The sequence below is a fragment of the Poeciliopsis prolifica genome, unplaced genomic scaffold (assembly GCF_027474105.1).
Source record: "Poeciliopsis prolifica strain line A6 unplaced genomic scaffold, Auburn_PproV2 SCAFFOLD023, whole genome shotgun sequence".
In the NCBI taxonomy this organism is placed as follows: Eukaryota; Metazoa; Chordata; class Actinopteri; order Cyprinodontiformes; family Poeciliidae; genus Poeciliopsis; species Poeciliopsis prolifica.
In genome coordinates this window covers 117,478-134,952 of record NW_026562398.1, presented here as the reverse complement: position 1 = coordinate 134,952, position 17,475 = coordinate 117,478, and the positions used below count along the sequence as shown (strand labels likewise).

General features: G+C 38.1%; 1 protein-coding gene across 1 annotated transcript in view; it reads left to right on the top strand.

The window, feature by feature from the left end:
* The window catches only part of LOC129370194 (ERC protein 2-like), a 150,278-nt gene extending 133,040 nt beyond the window's left edge, over positions 1 to 17,238 (top strand). The window contains exon 18 of the mRNA XM_055045958.1: positions 16,458 to 17,238. The gene's annotated coding sequence lies outside the window, so the exon portion shown is untranslated. The remainder of the gene's footprint in view (positions 1 to 16,457) is intronic.
* The last annotated feature ends 237 nt before the right edge of the window (positions 17,239 to 17,475 follow it).

Below are 17,475 nucleotides of genomic sequence, written 5' to 3'. Positions count from 1 at the left end.
AATTAGCCTCTTTAGTCCTGATGGGATGCAGAGCAAAGAAGGAAGGGGGTGGTGGGAATGTTATAGGAGGGTTGTCAGATGGGGTTGGGGAGTTTTGAAGGTATATGCATGTGTTTTTCTGTATGTCAGGGGGGTATGCATGGCAGATATTATGACGGACCCCTTTCAAACTGCATTCTGACTTTGTCGTTAGAGGAGAGACAAGCGTGCAGCATACAATGGACCCATTTGTTTCTCATTTGTCTGCAGTGTCTCGAGATCTGTGCATGTGAGTGCGTGCACGTGTGTGTGCATTTATTTAGCCCTGGTATTTCGGCAGTGAGCCCAGCATTGCTATGACTCCACTAAACACTCACAACCTGGACTCATTACACTCAGTAAACAAATAGGCCATTGATACCAGGCAGCAAGCGCCATACACACAAATGCTAACTTATGATAGTTATAAACAATCATGGATGCCCCACTAATTCAGCTTTTTCCCCACTATATCCATGGTTCTTATTGGCTGTGGGGCTTGTGACTGGCGAGACTAATGATGTGGTCCTTGTGTTCCTGCTTCCTGTCCTTTGCTGGAGGACTTCCTGTGACAGAGTAATGTGGTCCTGATTACAGTCCACATCTAAGACCCCTGAAGCAGAAGTCCTCCGATATACACACACATGCACACATGCTTACACATAATAGATATAGAATAACCTTGTCCCCCTTGTCAGATATGTGATATCATTGACCAGGAGCAGTGTAAATACTGTGCATCTGTGTGTGCTTCTTTTTTACTTCTCTTTAAGTTTTTCTGTCCGTTCCTGCTTTCTTTTTGCCATCCCTTGTTCTTTATCCAGAAGGTTGTTTGACTGATCCCGTTGTATTATCATATAAAGAACTTGCACCCTCAAAGTCATTTTTGCTAGTTAAATTGTTCTCGTTTACTTTCATTCATGCCCCCATAGGGAACATCATGCTTCTCACACACCCTCTGAAATAAATATTGAGAGTCTGATTTATCTACATTTGCATTCTGCACGCAATCGCCTCAGAATCAAAACAGATTAATAAAATGCTGTTCACTTTGTTTTGAGTCTTAAAACACTTTTGTAGTTCGGTTTATTGTCTCTGTATCATTTAATCAAGACATTTCAGTCTATGAGATTCTTAAAAGGAAATGACACACCAAAATGCTCAATTTTAGACTAAAAGCAGTAACATATCAAACGTTTTTAAACTGTGTACATTGGTTGCTTGTCAGCTTTATCAGCTCCTTCCTTCCCAAAAAGGTATATACTGTAACTTTAAAAAATTTTTTAACGAAAAACAATTACAACAATATTGCATATAAAGATTGAAAATAGTCATGACACTAAAACTATAGCTGAAATTGACTAACTAGGTACATACTCAAAAGAAACTTGAGTTTGTCCCGATGACTACAACCTCAAACACATACCTTTATTTTGGGGTACACTCAACTTAATTACCCAAAGCTCTCTCATGCATGTGCACCTATAGTGTACTTCTTTTTACAATTCAACCATCTAACCATCTGGAGCTAAGTATACAAAGTGTATCAAACCTGCATTTTATATAAAGGGATTAACTTACAGAAGTTGGTATTGCCTAATAATAGCTTATCATTAAATATATAATTTTATAGCATATGTGATGTAAAATCAACTATCTTATCTTCATGGAGCATCTCACGGTTGAACAACTTCAGCCAACGGTAGGGTTGTCGTTCTTCATCTGCACTCGGAAACCCCCTGCCTTCAAAAAAAAGTGTGTAAATGGCCCATGTGTGTAGAAGCACTCTCTAAGGGGAAATTGTTAGCAAATGGACTCCAACTGCTGGCCTTTTAGCTTTGCAAACACAACCCGAAGGCTTCCCCCTAAAAATCCCCTCCTCTCCATTCAACCCACCCTCATATCCATAAAAATTCACCTGCACAACAATCACCTCTACATCTGCCTCCCTTCTATTCTCGCCTTTTTTCTATTACACTAGCACTTACGTAGACATTTTCATTGCTATTCATCATTCACTCTCCCTCCCTATCTGTTTCTGCTTCTTCACACACAGAGGGTCGTTCCTGAGTGGGTAAATAGAGTAAATTGAGGTTGACCCCGGGGTTAGTGGAGGGCATGCTCTCTTTTCATGTCAAAGCCATCTGAAGGCTGATTGGTTGATTGCAGTGCTCTAAGCTTCCAAAAGGCTCCCTTGTGCTGCTGTAATTGCACTATCATGCACACATACACTCATTCACATGCTTAACGCATACACTCAACCTTACATATACATGCATGCAGATGTACACGCACATGCTTACAACCAAATGACTTAATTGGTGTTAATTGCATAATGACTGTAGTGAATTGGACCAGGGTCAGAGGTGACACGAGTTTGAGTAGAGAGGGGGATGGATAAAGGATGTCGGGAAATGTCAGTGGAAACTTGGGGGTTAAAACCTATATATATAAAAACCCAAGTCGCCGCCATTTTATGCAATGCATTTAAATGTTCTACCCTAAATAGCTTTTGTTTGTACAGGGACTTTGTAAGTTTTTACGTAAAAAAAAGGTTAATTGGAATCATAACCTGCTGGAGTGTTGTTATGAGTGGTGTGTTTTTTAGGTACAAAAATGAACCCCAGATTTTGTGTTTTGTTTGTGTGAGTGTGTGTAGTTGAATTCTTTGTATAAACAACACAAGGATTCAATTCCTCCAAGTCAGCATATGTTGCTGTGTGCATTTAGCCATACCGGCCGAGTATGTTGGCATGTGACTCCCAGGCCAGCTGAAAGAGGTCTATTGGTGAAACGTTTAAGTCATCATCATTACAGAGTTGTTGGTCCAAAGGTATATTTTAGTGAAGGGCATAATTGGTGAGTCATAGTGCTGGGTAATCTTCTCATATTCTATCAAAATAGCAAAAAGCTATTGCGCATAATGGCCTGTTTAAGGTGGAACTTTCCTTTTTTAAACACATAACATCAAGGTTTGATCTGGGTCAGAACTAAGTAAAAGGTAGGAATAGCTAAGCACACATGACAAAGTTATTGTAAAACAAATTAAAATAAATAAAGAAAAATCCTTAAAATAAAAAAGGCACTATTAGTCGTGATTAAATATTTGCTTTTTTATAGTTTTGATTGAGAGTGTGGATATGTGCAATGCAGCTTGAAGCCAACTGCTGGCTGCGCAAAATTATTTAAAATTATTTCTCAGACAGAAACATGACTGCCACTAAGGCAACCTAGGAATAATATAAGCTGAAAATGTTATTGTGCATATGCACACAGGCATTTTTCTATGTCTGCGTTCTGCAGTAATTCAGAAGGAGTGTACATTTTGTCTGTGTTTTGTGTCTCCCACTATGTGGGAGTTAGTGTATCCTTTATTCCTGTAGTTGTGGGAGGCAATGTACAGTGACGGAAGGTATGAACAGAGATGGCCCAGTGATGACATAGCCTTATGTTCACCTCCTCTGGACACAACACATTCAATATTAGGTCTATCCATCATGAGACGGCATGCGAGTTCCTCATGCTTCCTATAGCAAAATGTTCACTGTACATGTGGTAAGCTCATCAGTGTTCTGTTCACATGTTAATTTTTGTATAGTCTGAATATATTTAGTCATACATATACCAAACCTGTGTGTGTGTGTGTGGTGTGTGTGTGTGTGTGTGTGTGTGGGGTGTGTGTGTGTGGGGGTGTGTGTGTGTGTGTGTGTGGGGGGGGGGGGGTGTGTGGGGGGGTGTGTGTGTGGTGATGGGGTGCATGGGGGGGTTAAGAGGTATGGAGTTGTGCTGACCCTTCTCAAGTGGTTTTACTGCTCAGCTGATAGATGTATGCCTTTCCTTTGGTTTCTGAAATAGACTCCCCCCAGGCACATCTCGACTCAAAAGGAAATGCCACTCTTCTTTTCTGATGTCAGTGTGTGTTCATTCAAACATGAAAGCGTTATGTGAGTGTGATGTTGGTTGTAGTCACTTTCTGTGTGCATGTATAAGTGCCTGTGTATTGCCGCTGTCAAATGCTTGTAGCACTTTATAGAAGCCTTGTCTCTGGGCAAGCCTTTGATCCAGTAGGCAGGAGATTCCTAAAGTGTGAAGTAGTCCCGGCCAGTTTTCTTCAATGAAAGAGCAAACCGTAACCCCTGTTATTACCTCTTCTTTAAACATCACTCTTTGTCAGAGTCCCTCAATGCCTTGCTTTGCATCTCTTCAGTATTCACTTGTTTTAGTATATATATATATATATATATTATATATATATATATATATATATATATATATATATATATATATATATTCACATGTCATCATAGAAAAATAACATATAATAAAATAATTTCTATTGCTATTTTCACCCTGGGGTTTGTACTACACAGTATCTATTTTTCATTTAGCTTAACCAATTTTGATTTTTTTTTTTTTCAAAATTGCTGAATTTTTGTATTTTCCCATTTTCTCATTCAAATGCTCAGAAGCGAAGCCAGTCAGGCAGCAGCGAGCTGAGCCTCAACTGGCTTTGATCAACCTCTCGCTAACTGCGCTGGCTGCCATTCGATGAGAGCGTGCTATTCCAAAATAGATTAAATTTTCACTGTACAAAAACAAAATTTTGGTTGCTGGTACCCTTCTTTAACTGTAGGAAACAAGCTGGTTCCAAATCAACAAATTTCATACTGGAAACATGCCAATTCTTGTGTAATTATTAACCTTGAGCGTTGAACACTTTTGAATGTCCTGTTGCTGAAATGTGTTATAGAAATAAACCTGATTGATTGATTGATTTACTATTATCTTAAGTCAAACATCAATTTCAACACCGCATGACTTGTGGATTTTTTTTCTTCTCAAATCACTTCTTATGGAACCACTCAAACAGGGAACCTCTAACATCAGCCAGTAAAAACAGGAGGATTGCTGCTAGCTAAATTTGTGTTGTTGTTAATATGGGCACACGAGTGCTGTTTTAAGATGGATTTGAAAAGAATCTTCTTTGTGATAAGACAATTTGAATACGTACTTCTGCGTATTACTTCTTAATACGCAGAAGTACGTATTAAGGTTTCAATGTCTTAACTGCTTTAATATCAAATACAGTCGTTGTATTTTTTAGCCCCAGCTATTTGGTTCTTTGAGTAATGAAAAACAAAACTCAGTCCAAAACTAGCTACTCACATTTCTGTTGATTTTATTGTTTGCCATTTTTCTTTTCTTCTTAAACAGAAATGTTATTTTTGGGCATGCTTTGCTCGAGTTCCAGTTCCCTGGACTCCAAATTTATGTTACGATTTCTTTCCAAGGCTGGTTACCTTACGTTTTATCGTAGGAGACTTGATGATGTGAATTACATGTCCAGCAACTATTTGGGTTAACTTTTTTTTTTTTTTCAACTTAGTATGCAGATTTGGACAGCTGTCACCCATTATTAAGGCAAAGTGGAAGAGAGATGTCAGGTATGCCAACTGAGCAGAACCACTCAAAGATGTGGAATAATGTGAGTGATAGCTGAAAGTCACAGTCTGTGACCTGAGAAAGCTGCTACTAAACATCAGCACATGACCTTGCTTGGGAGGCCTAAAGCTGATACTGTTCCCAGCACCGCCCAGACTAAGTGGAGTTCACACAAAATCCTGTGCAAACACACACATGGCAACATTTCATACTGCAAATTTTATGAGTTACTGGAAGTCTGCACATACTTCACTGACACACTTTTCTGCAGGTCATCAAGTGTGACCTGTCAGCATCTCTCTCTCTCACTCTTCTTGTTATTTCCTTTTTAATATAAATTATTTTTTTCTCTGAATATCAATATGATGTTTGGAATAGCATGTCATATGTTTGTTTTAGTTATCTGCATTAAAGGAGCCAGAACTGAAAGGAGATCCCATACTTAAGAGGCAGTCGATATTTCCACATCAGAAACTTTCATAAACACAGTAAAGACAAGTTTACATACATTACAGTCTATGTTCCACTCTATATCATTTTTGGCTATCATAACAAAGACGTATGTGCTGAGCCAGTGCATCATAACCTGATGCTGTAATCCCACAGCTAGAGAGTAAATGTTAAGCATGAGCCCCTGCACTGTCAGTGTGGATGTCTCTATCAGCACTTATTTAATGCGTACAGGGTGTTTGGGGCAGTAAATATTACAGGACTATGAGTCGTTTTGTCAGAACCAATGAGGAATATTTACTTTCTCCCCACAAGCAGGGCCAAATCTGTCACACTGAACGATGCTTATTTATGATCTTCAGCATCTCCCCTTAGATTTTCACAGGCAGGGCTTTCAATGTCTTCATAGAGTGCTCCAAAGGGTTGTTTAAAGGTTCAAGATGACTGTGGACAGAGAATTAAGAATTTTAGTTCTTCTAAAAATTTATGGCAATAGGGTCACAGCACTTCAGAGGATCTTCATAGATCAGATATTTATCAGAGCCAATTGTAATTGGCTCTGATAATTAAACTATTGGTAGGTGTAATATTTTACCATATTCTGTCAGGAGCCACTGTTGCCTGTTTTTCCTTAATTCTCTCATATGGTTTCTCTTACACCTTTATCTGGTTCCTTCTTTACCTGGGTACTCGGTCAGACTTTACAGATGGAAGAAGCAGACTTTTCTAAAACTATTGCATGGAAGTTAAAGTCCTAAAACCTAAAAAATTTAAATATTTGAGGCATTTGTTCCATGCCTCAAAAGTGGATCTTTTTGAGATTTAAAATCTACAACAGACAATTTTATATAACGAGTAATTATGACCTGAACAGGAGTTTCCATATAACTACCAAATTAATCTGAAGTAATTTTTAGTTGCTGTAAACTGCCTAAAGGAAGCAGTACAAGTGGTGGTCAGTGTTTCCAGGTTATATCAATTATGCAATAATCACGATTGCAGTTGAAGAATGTAGAATAACAGATCAAAGGAAAATAGCTTCTCAGACAAATTGTAAGTTATTTCCAAGCACAATGCACTCACGCATTTTGTGACAACAATATATTTGACCAGTCAGAAAAAAATGTTTACCAAGAGAGATGTCAGAACTCAGTTACAAAGCATCAAGTTTAAACATTTGAAATTTTACACCATACAGTGTTTAAAATCCAGTTTAATTTTCCATAGTAGGCCTTCAATTACATTTAATTTTATGTTATTTAATTTTTTACATTCATTAATTCATTCCTATTGTCAGTAATTTTTTTAGGAGTAGTAGTAGTTTTGACAATTAAAATTGGAGAATTATGTTATCCACAATGAGGTTTTTCATGGGGACTTATCTATTTAATGAGCTTTTATCTAGAACCAGGGATTTAAATAGTTTTCTGAAACCCTATGTCAGAAATGCATACTGTGAATGTAAGAATGTCTTAAAGTTAGGTAAGCACAGTTTCCTGCAAAAGTCAAAAATCTTATAAACATATTTCACTCTTCTAAATTATAAAGTTGTCATTTAAATTATGAAGTTGAATGTGAATATCTTTTTTATTCATGTGTGCATTAAACTTAAATATATTTATTTTTAAAGTACTAATAGTTTCAAATTATCTCAGAGAAATCTGATGAAACCATGAGTAGACATCATAGTGTTAAAGATGTTTAAGCATAAGAAGAGGCCTATTTGATGACAGATAGGACAGAGATGAGGACACAACAGTGTATTTCACTTCTTTCAGGGAGGGATTGTTTTTATATTTTACATAACTGATGGTGAATAAAGAAACTTTGACCAAATTAAGCTTTACTCTTAAATCTTACCAGGGGTGCTTTTTAAAGTGTCATATGAAAACATTAATAATAAAAAAGTTAATAAAATCCTGTAATTTTCAGCTATTGTAACTTTTTGAGCAAAATGGTATTAATTTGCTAGATACACATTTCAATTGAGGTGCAATTCTAAGAATGCCCAAGTTAATAAGTAGCTGTCTCGCATATTTCCTAGACATTCTTTCACTTCTCGCTCTCGTAAAGAGATTTCTAGTAGACCACCAGGCATTGTAAAAACCTCCCTCTTTACACCCTGTGTATATCCTATGCGTTTCATGTCCTAGGGCTTTACTGACCTCAAGAGCACCAAACAGAGACAGGCAACATTGCCTGGACTGAGACTGGACTTACCTAGCATTAAGCACCATGGAGGAGCTCTGCCAAAACAAAGACACTTACCCCACTCAACAACATTTTTTGCTCTGCCTTCTCTGTGTTTGCTGACCCAACTTTTAAGTGTAATTTAATATGGAAAAAAATATCTATGAAAATAAGCACTAAAGCTAATGTGAGAAAAACGGGCACACTAATGCTAAAAAGAAATTACAAAACTGAACAAGAGGCATTCATGTTCTCTGAGAATGGGCATATCCTTCACTGTTTGATGACCAAACACAAGCTGTAGCTGACTGTGTGAAACTCTGTCTGAACTTGTTCACCTGAAATACCTGGAGCTCCTGAATAGACATTATTATCAGATTTTCTTGGCACAGCTGTTTCACACACCAACAAGCCTGATCCATACATTAACAAAATAAGCCTGGCTTATTTGAGAGTAAAAAAGCACATTGTTTTTGCTTGATTAAAGTAAAATACGTGTTTAACTCATACAATCAAAAAAAATTTTTTTTCCAGTCCACTCCTTACTCTTTTGAATCTCATACATTTTGCTCAAATGCAGATTTAAAATTTTATTGAATCAATTTTCAGACATCTTGCTATGCACTTTTGTTCCCCATTTGAGTACCATTTTATGTCATGGAGAGGCAATAGGAAGAGAAACTGAGCTGAACAGTGGGCAATAAAGAGCACATGGAGAAACAGTGAGTCTGTGGGCAGTTAAAGAGAGGAAGCAACTAGTTGGGTCAGGAGTGAAAACGAATGGGTCAGTGGAGTTGATGTCATCTTTAAAAGACATCAGGAGGAGGGTGAAGAGTTAATTGCACCCAAGAAAAATGACAGAGTCTCTGCCAAACTCCCATGTTGCTAAGGAAGCACTAAAAGGTAGAAACCAAAAATACTGAAATACATTTTCATTCGCTAATGCTATTTTCATTTCATTCCATGCTTTTTTCATTTTGTTGCTCAATGCACATGAAGGCATATGTACTTCATTATAAATTTATTTATGTAAACCTAACTGCAGTGAATGCACCTCAGGGTAGTGGGTCAAACCATCAAAGCGATCTGAATGCCACCATGCACCTATAACACTGCCCCACAACTGCCACTCAAAGTCGTTCCCTTGTTCCAGCAGTACCCACATAAGAGTGCGCCACAACTCAACTTGCATCCATTTTTTTTTTTTCCTACAAATGGGGGCAAGAGGCTGTTACCGTGTCAGTCGGCATTGGCCTTTTATCGAACCATCAGGCTACCCTCAGATTCTCTTTCCAGATGGAGGTGAGATAGGGCTTCAGAGGCCCGGACTCCCGCAAACTCTGAGAGCATGGAGGCCTCTCCTGATCTCCTACCTGATGGTGATGCTTTAATGTGGGTTCAGGTTTCACTTTTCCCCCCCTTCACCCAGTCCCTACTCCAACCCCCGTCCGGCTGGGCCTGTGCTGCTTTCAAGATGCAGGCATGTTTGGGCCTCTTAATGTAAGGCCCTGGTTCTGATGGGCCGCCACTGCTCTATGTCAAGGTTAAGCTCTAGGTCAAGGTGTTGTTCTGGAGCACAAACTCCCTGCACTCACTATTAAACCCAGGTACAGTGCTAATGTTGTTTAAAATGTTAACGTGAAAGCAGCTGGCACACAGCAGCACTCTTGACATTTTTCTATGGAAAAAAACAACATTGTCAATCACGTTTTCTCTTTCTTTTCCTCTCCGGTATATCATTCCAACAAAAAAGCTTGCAACACTAACAGTGAGATTCGTTAGGGAGAGAATGCTGAGAGCTGAGAAAGAGATTTCTAAGCATCTGTTGTTTCACAAATTCAATGTTACCTGCCAGGGCGTTGTGCAGAAAATCAAAGGTGTTTGGGTTTTCAGATGTTAGATCAATGTTTGAACTATGGAATCAGAATAAATGTTATTCACAAAGAGTGGGTACACAAGCAAGGAATTTAACTTGATTTTTACTGACTGCTTGTCAGTAAAAATCTGAACAGTTTGTGTCCAGGATATGTGGGTTCTGCAGAGGTGTTGCTGACTGTGTTCTCGTTACCGGCTGAAAGTCTCTTTCCCAGCCTCAACATGTCATAGCAGTTTGTTACATTGCTGTGCTCTGACTTTGATCTTTAAACATTTTAGTTTCACTGAAAATAGCTTACCTTGAGTCATCTTCTCATGGTAACAACTTCCAGACCAAAGAGTGTTGTAATGAGTGGATCCTTTTAGTGCTTTCCATGATGCATTCACTGACAAGAAAAGAGCTTGGGTTTCTGATCGGCCGATCAATGGTCAGGACTAACTAGACTGAGAATTAACTGAATCCAGTCAGAAGGTGATTTGTCACGCCATTTCCTTTCATAGTGCCTTGTTGTCTTGGGATTTTAAAAATTCATGTCTGTTTTTTATTTATAAGCCACAACTAAATGCCATGCAGCTACGCACATTTATGTGTGGGAAGAGCTGCTAAGATATGTGAAAGTAACCTTCACATTAGCAGCAGGTACCGCAGATTAAACCTGTATAATTTGTATACTGACACACCTTGTGGAATCAAGGAGCTAAGCACCATTCTGCACAGTTCTTCATCATTCCTCAAAGGATTAGGGACAAAAATAGCAGGCAGGCAGAGGAATATGTTGGAGCAGGGAGTTGTTCTGCTGTTCCCCCCAGCTAACATAATATTTACTGTTATTAGGCTGAAATAAAAAGGAGTTTAAAATGCAATGCATTTTCTTCATTTAATATCAGATCCCAGTTAATGTAGCACACAGGCGTAATGAAGCACTGTTCAAACAAAATAAAAGTTAAGAAATAGTGTAAGCACATCTTACTATAAGATGGATTCTGTCACTTGATGTAAAATTAATTAGATGATTATACAAATATATACTTCTTCCAACAACAGTGCACACCACCTAGTGGTGTGAACCAAACACACTCTGGTTGTATTCAGGAATGAACTGTTGTGAGTGAAACAATACACCAGCAACTGTTTATGTTCTCTGACTCACTCTTCTGAAGGATTGCTGGAGAAGAAGATCAACACTCAAGTATAATTTGGGGCATGACTCCCCGACGGCTACAAAATGTGGTGATGATGTTTTGTCTGGGGTCTACCTTTGTGGCACTGCTAGAAAGCCGTTATGGGTGGTGTTAGTAGGTCTCCTCATGAAAACCCTTAAGCATCTGTGAAGCTTGCTCACACTCGCTTTGACCAAGTATGTGTTTATTCAGATGAAGGAAATTAGGTAATTAGCCACTGAGGAATTGTTTTCTTTCACTCTTTACCCCTCTGTCTGTATCCGCGCACTGGCTCCATCTCTGTTCAAGTCTGATGACAGTGGGAGATGGTTCCCATTTAACCTAAGCCACACCCCTGCTCAGCTCTGTCATTAATTGCCATCAGTGGAAGAAAGCGTATGCTTGTCGTGCAGATCCGTTTTAGTTGTTGAAGAGCAGCTTTGTTGAGGTTCAAAGGGGAATTTTGAAAGGTAGATTTACGGGTGGACATGGACTCTTTGGGTGTGTGTGTGTGCGTGTGTGTGTGTGACTGTGTGTTTTTTTGGGTGGTAGGGGGTTGTGTCAAGCTGAGTTAGGTGGGCTTGTGTGCCGGGAGATGGGTTCAGGGGTACACGCAGGCAGTATCGGTGGCGAAGGAAGGGGGGTGTGGACCTGGCATTATGCTCTCTAATTCCAGCAGGCCTGGAGGCCTGGAGAGCTAAGAAGGGCCTCACTGTTGCTCTCTGGATCAGCCAGGTATTGCTTACATAAAAAGCAAGTGAAAACAGCTGTAGGGATAATTAGCTTGATTCTCCATTACATGCCATGAGGGCCAATAACTAAAAAATGGAGTTTTGTTTGGGTTAAGGCTGCGCCTCAACCAGGAGGAAGTTGTAAAAGTCAGGCAGAGAAAAGAAAGAAAGAAGGAAAAAAAAGGTAAAAATTGTGGGATGAAAGAATGAGCTCTTGAAGTAATTGTTGCAGAGAAGATATTTTGTTTCTGGGACAACTTGATGTGCAGGTTAGACTTTCAGAATTACCATATAAACTCAAAAAGGGATATTTGCACAGATCAGTAAGAAAATCAGCTCACTTTTTGGGCTGTCCCTCTGTTACACAGAACTTCACTCCCAATTTTTTTTTCCTCTTCCTCATTCCATCTCCTGATATGTTTAAGAGTTCTCTGTGCTGCAGAGAGAGCTGAATAGAGGCCTGAATCTTTGTACTTGTAATTGAATTTGGTGTGTTTCTCCTTTTGTATCTGTGGGAGTTAAAGAATACTAAAACACAAGGAAAATTCAAGCAAAGATGGGATCACTCAAACATTGGTGGTCCCCAAATACAACACTAATCACATTAACAGGCAGTTTCTGTCAGTAGCAGTTAAAAGACAGGACTCACATGAAGACTTTTAGATGTTTATTTCTCGTAACATCAAGAATATGTTAACTTTGATAAAGGACACCAACAACCTATCAATGCATTGTGAGCACAATTTTTAAAATTCCAGTTCTAAAATTTCTCAAGTTTTGTCATTAATAAAAAGTGAATTACTATTAATTAAGCAAATTAATGCATTATATGCATTTGTGCATTTTTCCACTAAAACTATGACCAGCATTTCTGACCCACTTTTTAAACACAATTGTTTAAATTTTTCAGGTGGAGTTAATGAATCTGACTTGAGACAAAGTAATGTTGGTAGCATCCAAAGTTCATCTGGTGTGAAAAGTGTTCACAAATACATCATACATATGCTGATGAAAACAGATTTAGCACATTTTAGTGAGGAAATCTATTTACAGTGACTCCCATTCTTTATCTCAGAAATAATGTGATTTGAATACTTAAACTTAATTTTTGAACACAACAGTGGGGAAACATTACCCAAAGAGATCTATTTAGTGTTGCAATGGCCTGGCTCCACCCTGAGTCTCTACTTGTGGAAAACCAAACTGGTTCTTTTATACTACCAGTTAAGAACTGAAAATAGCACTTTCCCGGGTTAAGCGCTGGAACCACTTTAATGGAAAAATGCCCCATCTTTTACTCAACTTCTGGTTTCCACTCAGAATAATCATCAGAATCTGCAAAGAACACTCTAAATATGTTCATCATTTCTTTTTCCCTAAGCACAAGTTCAACAATTATTAATATGAGAAAGTCTTCACCTCATCTGATCCCACCATCAAGCATGCAGAAAGTGGAGGAGGAGGCGGGAGTAAGACTAGGGCTAAATGGGGAGGAGGAGATAGGAATGGCGATTGGAGTCAAGGGAAGAGAGAGACATTGTATTTTGCCATGTAGTATGCTTCTTTTCTGACTGAAATGTTTCTCACTGTATTAATTATTAAAAAATAAATATGATGCTAGAACAAAAAATGCATATGACATGACCTTCTTGGTTTTATTTCTAACAGACAAGCGACACGTATGCCTGCTGCTGCTAAAATAATGCGTGTTAGTCATAAAACAGTTTTATCAATAACATTCATTGATTGTTCATTGTTGTTGAAAATTTTTCATACAGCACTTTTTGCTTATTAGTCTATTTGCAGCCAGCTGACTGATTCTGCATTCCTCTATGCATCAGACAACCCAGAGAAAATACTGTTCACTTTTTCTGGCATTTCATTAATAGGAGTTTAAAATTTAGAAATGCTATTGTGGAAAGTTTAAGAAGTTTTGAAATGGCACTAAAAAAAGCCTCACACCTTGATGGAGATGAACAGGATTTGTTCTCTCAACACTAATTGTAATTGTAATTCTTAGTTTCTTAGTTTTATTCCACTGGTTTTAAACCCTGCAGGTGTTCACAATTGTATCTTAAAAAGGAACAAATCAATATAATGCCCTCATTGTGTTCTTTAGATCATGTAGCTGCCTTCCTTACTGCTGCCTTTAACACTCAATGGTGCAGAAAATTGTGGATTGTGACCTTTTGGCTACAAAGGCCTTGGTGCTGTTTTGAGATGGCTGCTGGCTCGGAGGGGCTTTGTAAATCTGGCCTGCAGTTTAGTGAAAGTCTACTGAATAATTGAAATACAAAAACAAGGAAATGTTGAAGTTTTGACTTTGATATTGAACTAATGTTTACATTTGCTAGGTAATTTCTGCTATTTTTCACCTTTTAAGCACCTTTTGACTACATGTGCTTCCACAGTCAGCAAACGCCTATTTAACTAACATGAACTGAGCAAAGTGGTAAAGCAAGAAACAAGCCTGATGCACTTGATTGGAGAATTTCAACAACTGAAAGCAACTACCAAAGAAAAGAAGGAAGAGCTATATGAGCTGGACTGAAGATGACATACCGCACATAAACAAGAACAGCAGCAGAAGACAATAGAAAAGAAAAGACCGGATTACTTAGTTTATCTTGAATAGCAAGACCTCAAGTTCTTCAGCAGCAAATGCATTTTGCTGGTATTTAAGAAAAGTTAAAGTAATAAAGCCAACGACTGTAATGATATTGTTATGGCTATTGTGAAAGAAGTAAATTATAGTATTATTAAACCTTTCATCTATCTTTCTAACAGATTCAACTGTTTTTCATAACAAAATGAAAATAGTTGAGGTGTTTCCAGTCCATAAATGTAGTGACAAGCAAATATTAGTGCTACTACAATTTCCAAAAAGTCTAGACTCCTTTCTTAATAAAAACAAAAACTGAATGAGCACCAGGGCGGTTTTCAGAAACACTTAACCTCAAAACTTTAACTGTGATAGAGTTTGTGTAATACATTGTTGCAGCAGTTGACTAGAAATTTAATTTTGTTGAAAAATAAAATATTAAATAAGTGTAAAAGACTTGCATATGATATACTCCTCTTTGGTTAATCCCTGTTTGTCATATTGCTCGGACATTTGGGGAAATGCAAGTAAAACAACAATCGATATATTATAGAAGTTACAAAAATGCTTTATTAGTCTTATTAATAAAGTTGAATCAGCTTAATCCTAGCCTATTCCTTTTTTGGTAAATTATGGATTTGTAAAGTAGTATTTTGTTTTATTTCTGTAATGTTGTTAGTTTACCAAAATAAAGTGAAGCAAAAAAAAAAAGTCTGCCATTTGAGTTGGTAAAATTTTCCGTGTTGTGCTTTTTACTTTCCCAGCTGATATTAAATGCTTTTCTTTGTCACGTGTCTCTCCATGCCTACATAATCAAGTCAAAAATGTCACACGTAACCTCTAAAAAACCCCAAATTTCATATGATTTTAACACTCTGTCACAACATGCTGACATGTAAAATAATCATAGGCCACTAAGCTTATGACCACATGGCAACACACTTCCTCATAAACAACACGAGTGCAGGCGTCACATGTGAGTTTGTGTAGTGAATGCATCTGTTGTGCGGAGGTAGAGAGGTGCTGACAGAAAAGAAAGAGGAGCGGCCTTCAAACACATCCACAGGCAGGTTGGGCTCTGTGTTACGGCCTGTTAGGGGTCACATTTGTTGATTCTTGGGACTCAGAATCATTAATTTAAGGGCAGTCAGTGGCAATGAAACCTGAGAATGGTCACCACACCAAATTCACACACACACACACAGACATATAGCTAGTGACACATACATGCATGGAGTGTGCACATACACACACAAACACTATACGATGTATAACAAATGATGGCACTTTAATTGCTACAACTGTTTATTTACCTCTGCATGTAATGGATGATCCCTCTTTGCCTAGTAGCCAATCAGACCAAAGGAGGAAGAGAGTAGACACATTCCTTACAATTTGAAAGTTATTTTTGGGCACAACAGACATTAGATATATAAGCAATATGGCTTTACAAAGTTCCCTATCTTTGTGCTTAGTTTTATCTGTACATAATTGAAGCTCTTTGCAAACAAAGTTTACTTTAGTTCTTTCACGATAGCCACTGTGAGTGACTGATGATAGCATCTTCAGTGATTGGTAGTTATTTTGGGGACTGTTTGCTCAGCCAATGAGGCGCCCCTAGCAAACTAGACATATATCATTGTTTCACAGCCTTCAGGAAAGAAGTGACTTGTTGCTGACTGCTGTGTCGTCTGAATAACAGAGACACATTCCAATAGTCTCTTTTCCCTGTTTTTTTTTTTTTTTTTTTTAATGAGCATTTAATATTTGGCCAATGCATATAGATCATTCAAATGACTCTCTGGAGAGTCACCATGTTGACAAATGATCAGCTATAGCAAATGGACAACTGTCCACACAAAATAAAGACAAACCACTCTGTTTATCCAACCAAGTACACTGTGAAGAAACTAATTTCTGTTTGAAGTGGGGTTTTTTTGTATTACACTTTTACTAATTCCCTCTTTTCTCAATGTTTCTTTCAACAGATGCATTTGGAATCACAAGATTGATTAGCTTCAGTTCCCAGGACCAGACGATTTGTCTTTGTTTTCGGACCCCATTAATAAAGCACAAAAGTTCATCAGATTGGGCTTTTAAATCTGATGATTATAAATATAAATATTATAAATATCTACGTCACTGATACAGGTCACATTCGTGGACAAATGCAGTGTTTTGCTGGGGACCCAAGCTCCTTGTGGATGAATCTCATACCACAGCTCAATATTGGCAAGTTTGCTCCTGCCTTCAATTTGTGGGCTGTTTTCAATAGATGGAAGCTGGATTCATTTTGCAGTGCTGTGGTGGAACAGAGGCCTGACTTCATGGTAACGAAGAGTCACAACAGTGTTGACGACTGCAAGCAAACTGAAGCCGAGCCAGATACACAAGCCCCAAATCCATACCTGTTCAGGTTTATGTTTCCAGGCTTGTGTTTACTTCTGGAGCTAAATATCAGACTTTTGTAAATATGACAACATGGACCTCAAAATCAACAACCCGCTAAGACCTCCTCAATGTATGGTGCCAAAGGAATTGCCGCAGTCCACTGGGATAAATAAAAAATGATGAAACACCAACTGATTCAACTCCTATTCAAGACTTTCCAACACTGCCCAATTTACTTAACAATCTTAGTGTCTTGCAAAAGTAGTGCCCCTTTGGAACGTAAAACACTTCAGTCATGTTACAACCAAAAACTTAAATGTATATTTTGGGGAATTTTATGGACCAATAAACATTTTTTTTTCTTTTGCTATAATCACAGATGGAAGGCTTTTGGGGAGCTTTTGTGATATTGAATGTCTGGTCTTGCCACAGTCTCACAAATGGATTTAGGTCTGGATTTCTGTAGCGTTAGTTTTCTCGTCCACACAAAACTGTGCATATTGGCTTCAAAATTCTGTTTAATCTCCCTTGACTAAAGCAAATGACATCATATTTGCTCTCCGCTTCTTGGTTTGTGGCAAACACACCACTTTCGGTTGGTTCTTAACATATAAT